Here is a 17,647-nt window from a genome sequence, read left to right as displayed (position 1 = left end):
TAGTTCTAATTCAAAGGCGTATCCTCGTTATTACATTTGGTAGAACTGTGTATTGTTTCAAATAATATGATGCTGCACTTACTTGTGCCTACGGCACTGCCAACTTTGTATGCATGTCACTCACTCCAGTGTTTGTCTAATCAACCAGGGGTTCAGAAAAATTTGAAGGCTATAAAGCTGACCTCTGAAGTGTATAGTGTTGCTGTTCGGAACAAGAAAGAAAAGTGTTCAGCGTTTTGAGGCCTGTTATGCCATTCAATAATGAGCATTTTGAAAGAAAAGAAAAGGAAATCCTATGAAAGGAGGGGTAGAGGGAAGAGGAAAAGAAACTGCCAGCTGGACCCAGACTACTTTATTCCAGATGTCATGTGCATGTGTAATATGAGTTTAACAGATTAATTTATGCTGTATTTGGAAATTTGTCCTTTTTTTAATTGTAGGAAGAATGGGAAGCTGCATTCTATTAGCATAGGTAAGGTTCAGATGAGTGTTCCATCCATATTTCACCCTGATTATTATCGTATTATTAATTATTTGTACTACAGTAGAACCCAGAGGCCTCATCTGAGATTGGGGCTCACATGTGTTAGGTGTTGTTCATGCATGTGGTGGAAACAGTCTCTGCCTTGAAGAGTTTGCCATCTAAATAGACAAGACTGACAAAGGGAAACGGGTGCAGAGAAGAGAAGTCTGTGGCAGAGCTAGGAATAAACCTAGGTCCACTGACTCTCACTCCAGATTCCTATCTTCTAGATCACACTGTTGTCCTGTAATTATGGTGCAAGCTTGCATGCTTCTGTCTTTGTAGCTACCTAATAATAATAATAATTAATAAAAAAGCAAAGCAGTCCAGGTATTTTGGTCTCATAGACTATTTTGCATTGTTCATTAAGAGAGTAACTGAATATATACTGGCTAGGATAACAGTTATAACAGTTACGAGTCTTCATGCTTCGGGACATAAGATGATCATCAACTAGAACAGTGGTTCTCAAACTTTTTTTTTTTCATGGATCACCGGAATATTGTTGAAGGTCTTGGCGGACCACTTAATGATCTTTCCAAATGTTGTTTGTTCCGTTCGCTAACTATTGTAAAGCGCTTTGGATAAAAGTGCTATATAATGTTTTTTAATACTAAATGATTTTTTGTTCTACAAATAAAAGCACACAACTCATATTTTAATATCAGTAGTCTCACCTTTCTAATGTGATGGATGTGCCCTCTCTCCCCCGCCCTGGCAGCCCCCAAGCTGGGTCTGGGAAGGAGGGGGGTATCTCCCTGGCAGCCACAGCCCTGGAGCTGGGGAAAGTCACCTCTTTCTCTGTCCACCGCAGCCCTGCATGTCCCAAATTCCTCCCACCCCCTCTTCTCACCCCTTTACCCCCCTCCCTCCTACTCCTTATTGCCCCCAAGGCCACCACCTCACCTTACGTGTGCATCTTCTTCAGGGTCCAGGCACCTAATTAGTGGAGCTACACTTGCATGGCTCCACTAATTAGGTGGGTGGCCCATTGTTCTCTCAAGTGCAGCTGCCCAGGCGCACACCTTAGAGGGAACTATCTGTTGACCACCTGAATGGAGCTGGTCCGCGGACCACAGTTTGAGAACCTCTGAACTAGAATTCTGAGGCTTTCAGGGACAATGGAGATGGTGGTGGTCAGAGGTGGTGGTTGTGCCATCTCCTGAAGAAAGGATACGGGATTAATTGGGGATCGGTGATCTCTTCCATTGTGCCAGTTTTTGCTCAAGACCCAACCTGGCATTTGTACAATTAATGCTTGTGACAGGAGCCACTCACTGCAGGTTGCACCTCCTCCCGGCTATCCTGGGGATTAGCTCTACCAGGCATCACACCCTCCTCTGACAGTATCTTCACCCATCTTGTCTCAACCTGCCGCCCTGATTGCTCCAGGAACTGCAGCCTCCTTTTTGTGACTTGGCCCTCCAGTCGGGCCACTACATGGTGTCCCCTTCTGGGTGTTAATCAAAGTCCTTCTGTGCAGTCTCAGGCAGTCTCCATTAGCACTGTCCTGATGATGCCACTTTCCCAGTGGCTGGCAGGGGAATCCTGGCTCGACCACTACTTCCGAATTCCAGTCCAGGGACCCTGTACCTGGCACCTGTTTTCTGCTTCCCTCAGCCTTTGTTGCTCCTTCCTGGGATTCTTTCCTACTGTGTCTGGTTCCCGCACTTCTCTGGATGTACTAAACTCAAACTCCCTCTTCCCAGGGGGTAACTATAGGCTGCTATTCTCTCACCCCAACACATGTCCCTTCTCCCAGGGAATGACTGCAGTCTGCTTCCCTACAGCCACCATCTGTTGCCAAGTTCCTGGCTTTATAAACCCGACACAGCTCTTCCCCTAGCTGGACTTCATCAGCAAATTAGGCCTTAGCACTCCCTGGTTTTCCTCCAGGAATGGACTATATGTTAATAGGCCTGTGTAGGGTGGACTCCCCATCACAATGCTTCTGAATACCTGTGCGCTTTTTAATGCTTGTGTCTGTCTACACTAGTTTTCTGCTGCATGTCATCTCAGATCTGCTTACATGGTCATGTGATGCAGGTTACAGAAGTTATAAGTTCTAATATAATTATAGCTAGCAGAGATCTTCTGTCCTCTTGGAACAAAAAGTTCTGAATTCTAGACCTGATCATGCGTCAGAATTTTATGCAGCTGGAGGGGGAGGGATAGCTCAGTGGTTTGAGCATTGGCCTGCTAAACCCAGGGTTGTGAGTTCAATCCTTGAGGAGGCCACTTAGGGATCTAGGGCAAAAATTAGTCCTGCTAGTGAAGGCAGGGGGCTGGACTTGATGACCTTTCAAGGTCCCTTCCAGTTCTAGGAGATTGGTATATCTTCAATTATTACCTTTGCAGTGACCAGTTGAGGTGACAGAAGTCCACTGCCATGGAATTGTTCAGACTTCTAGAAACAGAGTTGTCTGTGAAATTTATTTACCAGATATCATGTTTTTCACTATAATTCTACATCTTGGATTAGGGAGTTTATTTGTTAACACTAATATCTGTCTATACTGTGTGTTATTAGATCAGATTAGAGGATATGTAAGACAGGAAATGTGTTAGTAGTGATACATGTGGCATCTATACCTTACTAGTGGAATTAGTTAAATTTCTTAGAATGAATTCTTATCTGGTAGAAGTCAGAGATGAAATTAATTTCTCAGTTCCTTCTAGAAAGCAGTCCCCGTCACAAAATTGCTGCACAATACAAATCATGTACACTATGGTAATTTCTGCTCTATATAAAAAGAAGTATCTGTATGGTGAAATGCTTTATTATTTCAATAGACATTTGGTGATGTGAACTGTAACCTCAGAATGTGCAATGGCTTCATGGGCTGGTATTCCCAGTTTGATGAAGTGCCCTCATATATTGTCACACAAAGTGGAATCTCGCATATGAAAGCACTTTCTTTTAAAAATGCCTGGGCCAGTCATTGTTTGGCCAAGTAAACTGAAAAGTTCATATTTGTTGGGAGTTTCCTTGTGCTCTTAGGGGTCTATACGCACACTTGTGTGTAATTCTTTCTGACATTAATGTCAAGTCCATAGGCATAGTGAAAAGGAAAGTAGACTTAAATAAATGGGATTTTGTACAGCGCTCTCTTTCTCTCTGGGCTGCTCTACACTGGAGGGGAGTGGGGGGTCGATCTAAGATACAGAATTTCAGCTACGCCATTCTCATAGCTGAAGTCGAAGAATCTTAGTTCGACTTACTTGGCCATCCTCACGGTGGCAAGTTGACCGCCGCGGCTGCTCCGTTGACTCTGCTTACTCCTCCTGCTGAGGTGGAATATGGGCGTCGATTCGGGGATTGATTTATCGTGTATAGATGAGATGCGATAAATTGATCCCCAATAGATCCATTACTACCCGCCAGTCCGGCGGGTAGTGTAGATGTGGTTGCTGTCTCCACCCCACCCCCTTTGACACCAAAAAGGAACCACAGCAATTTCCGCTATTCCTGTGGCTACCTATTTTGCCTATTCACAATGATGGTAGGCTTGTGTACATGCTCACTTCTACAGAATGGGGAATCTTATCAAGCATATCTGTGCCATGAGGATGCATGTGTACCACTGCCCTTCAGTGACTTGGGGCTTAGAGAAGATAGCCCTATTGGTACTTACAGCCCAATGAGATTTTTCTTTTAGTTAAATTGGTTAGGGACCTACCTGTGTTCCTGAAGCAGAAGATACCCATTGTGACATTTGGAAAATGCTTTGGAACTGAAGATATTTAGAATGTCTTGCATCTATGCAGAGGTTTTGAAATCTATCTACATAGAGGACTCCCTATGGAGAGAGAGACAATTATGAGGTGGAAAGAGACATGCAACACATGGCAAATTAGAGAGTGGATGAAGGGGGTGGTCTGACCAAGGACAGTCAAGGGGGAGCTATTTCTCTTGGAGAAGTACCAGAGGATCCTAATTTTTATGCAGAACAGGCAGGATCTTGGACTTTGCCATGCCCCTTAGTGTGCTTGAATGACAGCTGTGGAGACTGAAATCTTTTATCCATAGAATAGGTATGGCTGTGACAGTGGCAGCTCAAGCATCCTGTGCACTGTCCTGATAGTGTGCATCACTCCTGACCAGCAAGGGCCACCATTAAGGACATTATTAGTTACTCTTCTTGCCCATTCAACCCTTGAGTTTTTGTTGTTGTTTTTTTTTTTTTTTGCAAAGGCTGTAAACAAGGCTGTCAGTTTCTGACAACTGGGTGGGATAGGACTTTTGAGATGCCACTCGTACATGAGGAAATGGACCGTGACCAAAGACCATTGTTTTCAATGTGTTATTCCAAAAACTTCCACATGGTAAACTGCAAGGTACAGTTACCTTGGAAGGATGAAGGGTTAAGCAGTGTGTGTGTGTGTGTGTGTATATATATATATACATATATATATATATATATGTATATACACACACACACACACACTGCTTAACCCTTCATCCTTCCAAGGTGTGTGTGTGTATATATATATATATATATATACACACACACACAAGATATGAAAACTGTAAGTCTAGGTACACCGTTTCTCAAATGTGGCCACCACGAGCTTTTTGTGCAGCCACAGCCTCCTGGGCGGTCACTGGGGAGGCAAAACAGTGTTAACAAATATACACTTTTCACAGAAACAGACTTATTAACTAGCAAGTCTTTAAAAAAAGTACCTACCAAAAAAGCAAAAGAAACAACAACAAAAAGACAAGACCTTGCAAAGCGAATTATTTGTTTCTATTCTGTTTAGGTCCAGTAAAGAATAGATACAACTCTACATTATTTGTATTATTGAGTCTGCAATAAAAACCTACATAAATAAATTATGATATGCATATTTATTTGTTTTTTTCTAAAGTTAATTAAGTATTTTTGGGGGCGTGGGGAAGTTGTTGGCTGCACTCTCAGGCCACCAAAAAATTTCTTGTGAGAGCCCCTCCCTGGTCTAGGAAGTGTAGATGTTTAATATCTTGTGCTTTGGTCATTAGCAACAAGCACCACCCCAAATGCTAGAACTTCTAGTAAGCAAAGATAAATGTGGAGTACAGATAGGTTACATTCCAGTAAATACTGGAAGGCAATGTCGAAAATGTAATTCAGCAGCCAGTGACTACTTTGTTTCTCTGGCTTAAAAAAAAAAATTGCTCAGCCATCTAATTTCTACCTTCTTCCTTCAGCTATGTTTAGCTTTTATGGGTTTTGCCCATCCCCCTGGAATTCATTGTGCTTCCATTCTGGGAAATTGGGTAAATCTTTACTTAAATTTCATCAGAACAGACCAGGATAATGGTAGATCTAAGTTGTTAGAGTCCATGTCCCACAGCAGCTATTCAGTTCTCTCTGTTCTCTAGAGATTTTGTTAATTGCAGCAATGCTTTTCTTTTTTCTTCTTTTTTACCCCCGGTGGTTTTCTCTGAAAGAGTGAAGCAATCCCTGATGGTTAACCAGAAAGTATTGGTCTTGGGAGCAGTTTTTCAGTTCTCCTAGAATGAAAGAGCAACAGAATAAATTGTGTTGTGTTTATGGACCATAAAAGGAAATTGCTAGCTACTTTAATTAATTATATATTTTTTCTAGATTATGTTTAATTCTAGCAACCAAAAAAAAAAAAAAGGGGATCCAAATCTGTCCACATTTGTGTGTACACGTGGGGTGTGGAAAATGGTTTTGAAGAGGATGATCAAGTGCTCTGTACTGCTAATGGGTTCTGGGGAATACAAGAAAATGCCTGATGGTACAATGTTGTTTTTATTTTTTAACAAATGTTCCCTTCAAATTTTGTGATGCAGCTTCCAAAACATGCCTAGTTACATTAGACAAACACGAAGGCATTTCATGTCAAAGTGCAATCCTTCTCGGTTCTCATTCTTGGTGGACTTGGGATTTACCTTGCTAGGAGCGTTTCTGCTGGCTGGGCCCAGGAGGCTTTGACTTCTCTCTGCTTGATATATTGTCGACTGTCTGGTCCAGCAGGGATATTATCAGAGCAGAGCAAACACAAAGCAGCATCTTCAGTTTTTGATAGGTAATTGTTAAATTGTTACTAACATTTGCTGCTAGTACTAACTCTTTTCCATCTTTCTTCACTCCTGTTTCTGAGGTCCTCTCTGTAAAGCTTTTATTGCTGCTGGTCACTCTGGTACCTAGAAAAATATTTGCTTTTTTTGCTTCTGTTCTTGTTTCAATACCCAACATCTGTCAACCCGTAGCCAGAGAGGACTTGGGTGAACCTGTCCTACCCAGTTGGGGTTTTATTTGTAATTTACTGTAACTTACTGCCCAGCAAGACAGCCTATATAGCCACACTATAAAGACAGGAGGGATAGCTCAGTGGTTTGAGTATTGGCCTGTTAAAGCCAGGGTTATGAGTTCAGTTTTTGAGGGGGCTGTTTAGAGAACTGGGCTTAAACAAAAAACAACTGTCTGGGGATTGTCCTGTTTCAAGCAGGGAGTTGGACTAGATTTCTTTTCCTTTTTGGGTGGAGGGATAGCTCAGTGGTTTGAGCATTGATCTGCTAAACCCAGGGTTGTGAGTTCAATCCTTGAGGGGGGCCATTTAAGGATCTGGGGCAAAAATCTGTCTGGGGATTGGTCCTGCTTTGAGCAGGGGGTTGGACTAGATGACCTCCTGAGGTCCCTTCCGATCTTGATATTCTGTGATTCTATGACATCCCTAAAGACTGGGGCCCTTAGCCACGGACCATGTACAGCACAGGTGACGGCAGCAGCAAAAGTTTCCCTGTGCCTCTTCCAGTGTGCCTATGATCCCTCCTCACCTGCTGAGAAGTGAGATTGGTCTCTATAGTTATTCCATCCTTAATCTCACCACTGAGCCTACCAATGGGGGCCTCAGCTGTAGTGTTCAGACACTGAGCAGGCTGGTCTCTGGAGAGAAAACGCAGCACTATCATTAACTAGGCAGCTAGTCTGCTCCGTCCTATCTTCTGCTTAGGGTTCTGGGAGGCTGCTCTGTTGAGAAATCTGGGAGGCCACAGAATGGTAAAAACGTTGTCACTTCAGATCTCAATGTCAGGTGAAGGGTGTCCTGTTTGGATACCAATCCCATTCCTTGCTCTCTTCCCCTCTTAAAGGGACCCATTGCCTCAACAGACACTCCATTCCAGTGCATAGAAACTTCCAATTAATTTATTCAAAATAGCTTACTTTCTTTCTTGGAATGGGACCACGGATTGGAGAAAGGGGAGTCTGGTCCCCTGTCATTCTAGGCGTTTGCAAGTTTCCTGGGGAGTTTCTTTTGATGGTAGCGGTGTTAACTGAGTGATCAGGGTCACTAGTTAGAGATGGCTCATTTGCTTGTAGCTGTCCCTGTGCGGATTAGCATTTCTTCCCGGCAAGCTACTGTATATTTAATAAACCATTGGATCAGTGGACTTTGCTGTGGAACTGTCAATGTTTGTGCTGGCTGATCTGTCTATATGTGCAAAGCCTCTGAGAATGCTACAACAGGTCTGTCAGCTCCTGCTCCCTAGAAGCACACATTTAAGCGCTTTTGCCTTTAATTTTATATTATTACTTCTTGCTGTTATAAACTGCAGTGTCTATCTTTCCCCCTACCCTCTTTAAATATAACAAGCTTGACAGAGTTTTTGATGCTTGTGCTTAGGTGGAATGTAGGGAAACCAACCTTATAATATAAGCATGCAGCAGGACGATTACTTGAAACTGGATGTGCAGAGATACTGTATTTGGCCTGGGGAAACCAGTCATTTCAGCCAGCAGGCCAGAGGTGCAAAAGATTGCTCATGTGCTTTAAGTTTATTGTACTGGCCAATGATCAGTGTGTAGAGATTTTAAGAAGTATGACACTTGGTTAGAGATGTGATACTGTTCTGTCCCTCTGATCCTACTCATCTGTGGTTTCCCACCCTCACCCCACTCAGGTCAGATCATAGTGCTCTGCGCTCCACAGACAACACTACCACCTTTGCTTTTGTAATCAGGCTGCAGATGTGCTTGATGATTGAATAATTTCTGCGCACCACCGCTTCTCCTCCCAGAGGAGTCCAGCAGGCTCGCTTATGCAAGCTGTCATGTCGTCTTCTTTTTTTTTAAAAACATGTGGATTTGTTTTTTCTTTGTGTCTGTGTGCACGTCTGTCTATAATAGACCATGTATATAGACATGTTCTCAAGCACATGGCTGCAGAAAAAGCTTTCTTAACCCAACATAACTGCCAGCGCTCACAGTTCAAGCCACCATAAATTAAATAAATCCACTCCCACCCCTCACTGAAGCTGTGCGTATTGGCAGTATGCATGCACACACAAACACAAACTCTCTCTCTCTCTCTCTTGCTTTCTCTCCGTCAAAGATGATAGAAAGTCTTTGGGGGATTATTGCACATTTGTAGAGCAACAATGGAAAGCAGTACTGCACAAATATATTTTCTTCCTCGCCCAGCATAACAAACGCTGCTTTTTCTCACATCTGGCCCTTTTTTAATAGCTCAAAGCGAAAAGCAGTAGCTATTTAGCAGCTTATGGTAAATAAAGCTTTATTAAAACTACTTCCTTTTTCAAGTGTTTAATGATTAAATGGCCTTTCACCTGACATTTCATGCTTCTCATTTTTTGAAGTACTGATCTAGCAAGGGAAATAAAATAGTTGTCATGGATGGATATTAAACTTCTCGCAGTTTTATTCTCGAGATAAAAACAAAGTTTAAGTGCATTTTTGAATTTTTTTTGGAAAAGCAGATTTAAAAACAAAGCTGTTTTAATGTAATATCGTAGCATATAGGTGTTTTTGTCCATATGTATATGCACAAAGCATTATATATTATATCTTATATAGACCTTTAGGCATAGGCACCTAAAAATGTCATCATTTTTTTGTTATGATACCTAAGGACGTTAGCATAAGTACCTAAAAATGAATTTAATATATAATCTGTGTGTATACGCCACCACCACTCCTCAACCCTGTCCCCCCACCTCCCACCTATAGTTCAGGACGTAACTTTGTTTTTAAATCTGCTTTTCAATAAAGAAAAATGTTATAGTTTATTTAAAATGTTTATAATCCCAAGCATACATAAACCTATTATACAATTTTATAGTTTATAAAATATTTAGTAAGGCAAGTGCTTTCCTTCAGTGTCTTTCATAAGGAAACAGAACTGCCTGAACACTCAAACAGTTCTACTTGGTCTGTGATTGGAAAGTATGTTTTGAACCTATGGAAAGCATTATTTAATTCTGATGCTTATGAGTGATTGGAATAACACAGTGTTTAAAATGTTGGAAACTATTCTGAGATTAGAATTGTTAAAGATGGATAGATTAGAATATGGTATCCAGGACTGTTTTCTGTATTTAGCATGCAAGTGGTTTTCTGCCCTGTTCCCCCCTCCCTGAATTTTAGGGGAGCATATTGCTTTGAAAAGAAAGTGCAATGGATATTTTTTTAACCAATAAATAATTGCGTTTAGGATTCTTTTTTCCCCTTCTCCTATTTGTATTGAATTGTTGTAACAAATTTATATTAAACTCTACACGCTGTGAGAACCTGTTTGGTATTTAGTCTTGACATTAACGCATTTGATCAAACAGCAGTGTTCTCTCTCTGCATCTCCAAAGGCAGCCCTTTTTGAGAATAGCTGTCACGGAGTATGACTGCAACTCCTTAGCTCTCTATTTGCAAGCTCTGGAGGTGTGAAAGATGGCAGCGAATGGGGAGATAGTTAATCAATAACCACAAGGTCAGACAGACAGTGTCAGTTTTAGTGCTCCCTGTTAGGAAGCAGCAGCAAAGGATTTGTAGGGGCTTGTAAAGGCTTAAAGAAACACAAGACTGCTGTGTGAGAAAGGGATGGAACTCTCTCGGCTTTAGTAGAAAAGGGAGACATCTGCTGGCTTGTCTAGGATGGGGGGAAAAATTGTCCAGTACTTTTGTTAATCAAGGTAGACCTACAACCTCACTTCAACCCAGCTAATCAGCAGGAAGGTTCTTTAAGTACTTTTAAATGACATAATTTCATTTAGCGTTGTTCTTCCTATTAATATAGATGTATGCTACAAACCAACGTATGTAATAGCAATGTAGGATATGTATGCATATAAAGTGAAAACAGTACATGTCATTTCAAGGCGTGTTTCAGAAAATAGAGTACTTTGATATTGGAACAGCAAGTGTTGTGAAATCATGAATGGTGCTAAATCCTCCAGGCTTACATGCTTCCATCTTAATATGTAATGATCTTCCTTGGCCAAGTTTTTGTGCAGAACCTAAACTCCTTTTGTATAGGTAAAGCACTCAGTTGGCTGCTCTCCTGAGAGAGATGGTATGTTAGGCAAATTAATTGTTTTTAACCCCTCTGATGTGTTAATGGTACAATATAAATGTCTCATCTTAATCATCTCTGTGTTAAACTCTAACACCATAGCTTGGGCCACTTCTTTGCTGATGACTTAATTGATTAATTAGCCAATGTAATCCCTTCCCACCCTGTTCATAGCCTGCTTTATAGCCTGATCAAAGACACTTATTAGATTAAAAAAAAATTCTCAGCCCTCTCTTATGACTCTCAGCATATTAGAGACATATAACAAATTATTCCATTGTATCTGATTGAATAAACAGCATCAGTAGTACATAGCAACAGCATTCACCAGTTGTTTGTGCTTCATCCTATGCTACCATCCGATACTGAGGGGAGACAGGGTTATTTTAAATGTATTGTAGAATTCTTGCTTTGGAAATTGTTTTCTTTCCCTTTCTCACACCTTCTTAAGGTTCAAACAAAGACATGAAATACACCACAGCAGTGTGATTTCTTTTCTCAATAAATTTTCCACTTTGATCGACTGGTTCCAAGTGGCTCCGAGTCTGACCCTTTTATTGATAACAAATATATGATTTCCCAGATGGTGGCTGCTAGTGTGCATCTTCTGTATACCCTCAATTTCTAAAATTGAAACCAAGTATCTTGACCTGCTGAGCTCTCACCTGGCAACATCTTTAGGCCCTTGTTCTTTGCCCCATGGCAGTTATTCTCTCTCGCTTTTAGACACTAGCTGTTCGTAGCACATACATTGTGGTGGATGTTCCTTTACCTCTCGGAGAGCAGAAGGGATAAAAATCAATAGATGAGATGCAGTGAGTTAAGAGGAGTGCTCTCCTGCCAAACTTCTTCTCCTTTATCTTGTTATCTATTTGTAACGCCATCTTTAATTTTTAAAACATTAACTTTAAATTCAGGTAATTACTTTTTGTTCACAGTTATTACTCCACTGTACTTATTTATTTATTTTATTTACGTTACCACTAATCTCTTGAGTCTAAAAACGCCATCTCATTTGTCAGTGATGTTCTAATCAACTGTTAGGTAATTACATGAATTAAGTAATTAAATTACAAAATGGCATATTATTTATTACCCATCATACATGCTGACACATTATTTACTTTCAAGACAGGTTCTATTCCTCTATTTCTTCCTGTATGTTAAAGGATCTCCATTCTATTTGCCAAAACTAATCAGTTAGTAATTGTTTACAAATGATCTCTTTGGTTTATATGCTGGGCCTAATGGTTCCCAGGCTGTGTGCGTAAGTATTATCTGAGCCTCTGTGGTCTAGAAATCAGGCAAAAACTTACTGAATAGGCTTTCTTGGGACATTCCCAGTTCCTTCTACTTCCATTGACCAGGCATAAGCAATTTCCTATGGTATTTCAATACTACTTCCATCTCAAAACCAGGAATTGGAGCGGTATGAAAGTGTGTATGGGCACAAGCATTGAGTGAAGAAGGGACCAAAATTTTGATAACATCTCTAAAAGGTTGGACTCAGGTTTTAGCTGATGACTTGGGTCTGCTCTTATTTTATGCAGTCCAGTTTGTCTACTCTTTATGTTGTCTGATACAGTAGTGTACACAATGGTAGCTGCTTTGTGTGTATATGTAGAGTAAGGAATTTGGTCAGCTTGAGTGCTCATGAAAGTGAGTGGTTGACAACATGTATTAGTGCCAGTTGTAAGGCAAAATCTGTGTCAACTTCCTCCCACCAATCTGCCAGTGAGCTTCATACCTGGGACCAGGAGTCTCAGGAATTCTACTCTTAGATGCCACTGACTCTTCACATGGCAATGGGCAAGTCAATCAGCTCTGATTGTTTTGCCACCTGTAAAATATGGCTGACAAGTACCTATCTTACAGGGGTGTTGCGAGGTTTCAATATTTTTGAACCTACTTGGCACCCTAGTCATTCTGGAGGTCACCAGCCAGCAATTCTCAATTATGTCACAAATGACATGCAATTTTGAAGTTTGAATCTGTTCTGTGATTGATTTAATAGCGGTTCATGTCATAATCTACCATATGAAGCAGAAGTGATTAAAAAAATGTTTTTTTTAAAAACAACCATTTTTAATTTTAAAAATGTCAAAATTTTGAAATGTTGAAATGTGTGACTTTTGAAATGTTTCAAACAGCTCTAAAACTGATTAAAAACTTGAATTTTTTTTCCTGAAATGCTTTTTTTTATTGAAAATCAAACTTTTGACAAAAAATTAACTGAAAACTCAAAACGTGGGGAATTTCAACCAATATAACAGACTATAACAGCAAGATGTGAAATTCCTTTTTCCATTTTTTCCCTACATAATCCCTACTTAAGAACATACATCTAATTGAAGTTCACCAGAGAAAGATTCAATACAGTTAAGGTTAAAAAATAATAATTATCTAATAGGTCAATACATCTGTTCCTTTAAAAAAAACCTCTTCCCCTTTTGAGGCATCATAAATATGTAAATGAGGTCTATTTAATTACTGCCTGGGGCTATAAACTCGCATGCTTGCGGGGTGGGAAGGCAAGAATAATGTACATAATATTTTCTTTAAAAGAGAGCAGGTCTATGCCTCAGAAACACTCTCTGTGCACGGAACAATATAACCAAAGGGGAACAAGACCAGTTCTTTTCATCCTTGTAGATGGAGTTAGCATGTAAAACAGTAGGGGTGTGTGTGTGTGTGTGTGTGTGTGTGTGTGTGTGTGTGTGTGTGTGTGTGTGTGTGTGTGTGTGTGTGTGTGTGTGATTTTGTTGTTTTTGAAGGCACCAAGTAAACTCTCTCTTCCCCACAGCTCTGTTGATGCCGTTTAATCCTGATCAGCAGACCCTGCTGCTATCCTTCTGAGCAGAGGCATCTTGTTGTGCCGAATCCTGCTATGGTTTGCTAACATTGATATAGAAGGGACTAGAACAGGGGTAGGCAACCTATGGCACATGTGCTGAAGGCGGCACACAAGCTGATTTTCAGTGGCACTCACACTGCCCGGGTCCTGGCCACCAGTCCGGGGCGCTCTGCATTTTAATTTAATTTTAAATGAAGCTTGCTAAACATTTTTAAAACCTTATTTACTTTACATACAACAATAGTTTAGTTATATATTATAGACCTATAGAAAGAGACCTTCTAAAAATGTTAAAATGTATGACTGGCACGCGAAAACTTAAATGAGAGTGAATAAATGAAGACTCGTCACACCACTTCTGAAAGGTTGCCAACCCCTGGGCTAGAATGAGACCCAACAAAGTCATTTTCACTTGTGACCTGATACAGCACTTAACTAAATAATAGAAGGCTAGTCCCATTCTACTCTGTTGAGCTTGCCCTCGCTTAAACACTGTTATTTTCAAAGTAAGATACAGTACTGCGGCTAATCTTTGGTGGGGTTGCATCCTCTTTCAAAGGGTATGTCTACACTATGGGATTACTCCAAATTTACAGAATTCGATTTTGGGCAACTGATTGTATAAAGTCAAGTGCATGCAGCCACACTAAGCACATTAATTCGGCGGTGTACCGAGGCTAGCGTCGATTTCCGGAGCGTTGCACTGTGGGTAGCTATCCCATAGCTATCCCATAGTTCCCGCAGTCTCCCCTGCCCATTGGAATTCTGGGTTGAGATCCCAATGCCTGATGGGGCAAAAAACATTGTCGCTGGTGGTTCTGGATACAGCATCACCCCTCCCTCCATGAAAGCAATGGCAAACAACCGTTTCGCGCCTCTTTTCCTGGGTGAACTGTGAAGACACCATACCACGGCAAGCATGGAGCCCGCTCAGCTCAAGACAGCAGTCATGAACATTGTAAACACCTCGCGCATTATCGTACAGTTTATGCTGAATCAGGACCTGAAAAACCAGGCGAGGAGGAGGCGGCTATGGCAGCGTGGCGACGAGAGTGATGAGGACATGGACACAGAATTCTCTCAAACCACGGACCCTGGCGCTTTGGAGATCATGCTGTTAATGGGGCAGGTTCTAGCTATGGAATGCCGATTTTTGGCCAGGGAAACAAGCACAGACTGGTGGGACCGCATAGTGTTGCAGGTGTGGGACGATTCCCCGTGGCTGTGAAACTTTCGCATGCGTAAGGGCACTTTCATGGAACTTTGTGACTTGCTTTCCCCTGCCCTGAAGCGCCAGAATACCAAGGTGAGAGCAGCCCTCATAGTTGAGAAGCGAGTGGCTATAGCCCTGTGGAAGCTTGCAATGCCAGACAGCTACCGGTCAGTCGGGAATCAATTTGGAGTGGGCAAATCTCCTGTGGGGGCTGCTGTGATGCAAGTAGCCAAAGCAATCAGTGAGCTGCTGCTACAAAACGTAGTGACTCTGGGAAATGTGCAAGTCATAGTGGATGGCTTGGCTGCAATGGGATTCCCTAACTGTGGTGGGGCGATAGATGGAACCCATATCCCTATCTTGGCACCGGAGCACTAGGGCAGCCAGTACATAAACCGCAAGGGGTACTTTTCAATGGTGCTGCAAGCACTGGTGGATCACAAGGGACGTTTCACCAACATCGTGGGATGGCCAGGAAGGGTTCATGACGCTCGCGTCTTCAGGAACACTAATCTGTTTAAACGGCTGCAGCAAGGGATTTACTTCCCAGACTAGAAAATAACAGTTGGGGATGTTGAAATGCCTATAGTTATCCTTGGGGACCCATCCTACCCCTTGATGCCATGGCTCATGAAGCCATATACAGGCAGCCTGGACAGTAGTCAGGAGTTGTTCAGCTACAGGCTGAGCAAGTGCAGAATGGTGGTAGAATGTGCGTTTGGACGTTTAAAGGGATGCTGGCGCACATTACTGACTCACTCAGACCTCAGCCAAACCAATATTCCCATTGTTATTGCTGCTTGCTGTGTGCTCCACAATCTCTGTGAGAGTAAGGGGGAGACCTTTATGGTGGGGTGGGAGGTTAAGGCAAATCACCTGGCCGCTGATTACACGCAGCCAGACACCAGGGTGATTAGAAGAGCACACCAGGAAGCGCTGCGCATCAGAGAAGCTTTGAAAACCAGTTTCATGACTGGCCAGGCTACAGTGTGAAAGTTCTGTTTGTTTCTCCTTGATGAAAACCCACCCCCTTGATTGACTTATTCCTTGTAAGAAACCCACCCTCCCCCTTTGATTACAGCTTGCTTTCTAAGGAAATAAAGTCATTATCGTTTAAAAATAATGTATTCTTTATTAACTGATTATAAAAAGCGGGAGAGAACTGACAAGGTAGCCCGGGTGGGGTTTTGGAGGAGGATAGGAGGGAAGGAAAAGGCCACTTCAGAAGTTCAAAATAATGACAACCTTTTGCTTGGGCTGTCCACTGGGGTGGAGTGGGCGGGTGCACAGAGCCTCCCCTCCCTGCGTTCTTACACGGCAGGGTGAGGAAGCAGTGGAACATGGTGAGGGGGGAGGGCGGTTATACAGGGGCTGCAGTGGCACTCTGTGATCCTGCTGCCATTCCTGAAGCTCTACCAGATGCTGGAGCATGCCAGTTTGATCACGCAGCCGTTTTTTTCACTGCCTTATCTGAGGTAGCCTTCGGGACGGAGGAGGGAGGCTTGAAAAATTTGCAGCTGCGGGAGGGAGGGAAAAAAGGGAGAGAAGTATTTAAAAAGATACATTTTACAGAACAATGCTTATACGCTTTCACGGTGAACAACACTATTCACGTTACATAGCACATGTGATTTCAGTACAAGGTCGCATTTTGCATCTTAATATTGAGTGCCTGTGGCTTTGGTGTTAGAGATCACAGACACAGGTCCGGGCAACAGAATTCGGCTTCCATGCAGCCATGGTAAGCCATTGTCTTTCGGCTTCTGCAGACTTCATAAAAGCAGCGCCCTCCTTTCCCACATACCAAGCAAAGCCCGTTGAGTGCTGCGGTTTTCCTCTTAACGTGCAGCAGCAGAAACCAAACTAACCACCCCCCCAATTCAATTATCTGGGATGATCGCTTTACCCCTCCCCCCACCGCGTGGCTGGTATCAGGGAAGATCCCTGCTAGCCAAACATGAAAAGCTCAGTGCCAATCCTCTCCCCCCGCCCCCCAGGCTTGGCTAACTGCAGGGAAGGATTTCTTTTCAGCCACAGGCAAACAGCCCAGGAGGAACGGCCACCTCTGTCCCCGTAATTAAATTCCCGTATTTCAACCAGGTTACCATGAACAATATCACTCTCCTGAGGATAACAGAGCAAGATAAAGAATGGATGTTGCTTGAATGCCAGCAAACACTGGGACCATACGCTGCCAGGCTTTGTCATGCAATGATACCAGATTACTTGCTACTAGCATGGAGTGGTCAAGTGTCCTACCATGGAGGACGGAATAAGGCTGCACTGCCCAGAAACCTTCTGCAAAGGCTTTTGGAGTACCTCCAGGAGAGCTTCATGGAGATGTCCCTGGAGGATTTCTGCTCCATCGCCAGACACGTTAACAGACTTTTCCAGTTGCTGTACTAGCCGTGAATGCATCCCAAGTCCTCAGGGCAAATTAATCATTAAAAAACGTTTGGTTTTAAACCATGTTTTATATTTACAAAGGTACACTCACCAGAGGTCCCTTCTATGGCTTCATGGTCTGGGATACTGCCGTAGAGGGTTGGGAGGGTACTTCAGTCAGGCTGAGAAAAAGATCCTGGCTGTTGGGGAGAACGGAGTGCTGTATGCTCTCCGCAAGCTCCTCCTCCTCCTCCTCCTCCTCCCCATCCGCAGATTCCTCAGGCATGGCTGATATTACCCCCTCCTCGGAATCCGCAGTCAGAGGTGGGGTAGTGGTGGTGGCCCCCCCCTAGAA

At 42.6% G+C, this 17,647-nt stretch overlaps 1 protein-coding gene and 1 long non-coding RNA gene across 17 annotated transcripts in view; one reads left to right on the top strand and one right to left on the bottom strand.

The window, feature by feature from the left end:
- Positions 1 to 17,647, top strand: part of ZMIZ1 (zinc finger MIZ-type containing 1) — a 486,685-nt gene that overhangs the window by 248,791 nt on the left and 220,247 nt on the right. The window lies entirely within an intron of this gene.
- LOC120409359 overlaps positions 5,435 to 17,647 on the bottom strand; it is a 38,093-nt gene continuing 25,880 nt past the window's right edge. For both annotated transcript variants that reach the window (XR_005601265.1, XR_005601266.1), the window contains exons 2-4: positions 11,506 to 11,612; positions 6,426 to 6,680; positions 5,435 to 6,020 (exon numbers count right to left, since the gene is read on the bottom strand). This is a non-coding gene — a long non-coding RNA (uncharacterized LOC120409359). The remainder of the gene's footprint in view (positions 6,021 to 6,425; positions 6,681 to 11,505; positions 11,613 to 17,647) is intronic.

The sequence above is a fragment of the Mauremys reevesii genome, linkage group 7 (assembly GCF_016161935.1).
Source record: "Mauremys reevesii isolate NIE-2019 linkage group 7, ASM1616193v1, whole genome shotgun sequence".
Taxonomy (NCBI): Eukaryota; Metazoa; Chordata; order Testudines; family Geoemydidae; genus Mauremys; species Mauremys reevesii.
Note: the sequence above shows the minus strand (reverse complement) of the source record. Positions and strands in the feature narration are given on the sequence as shown.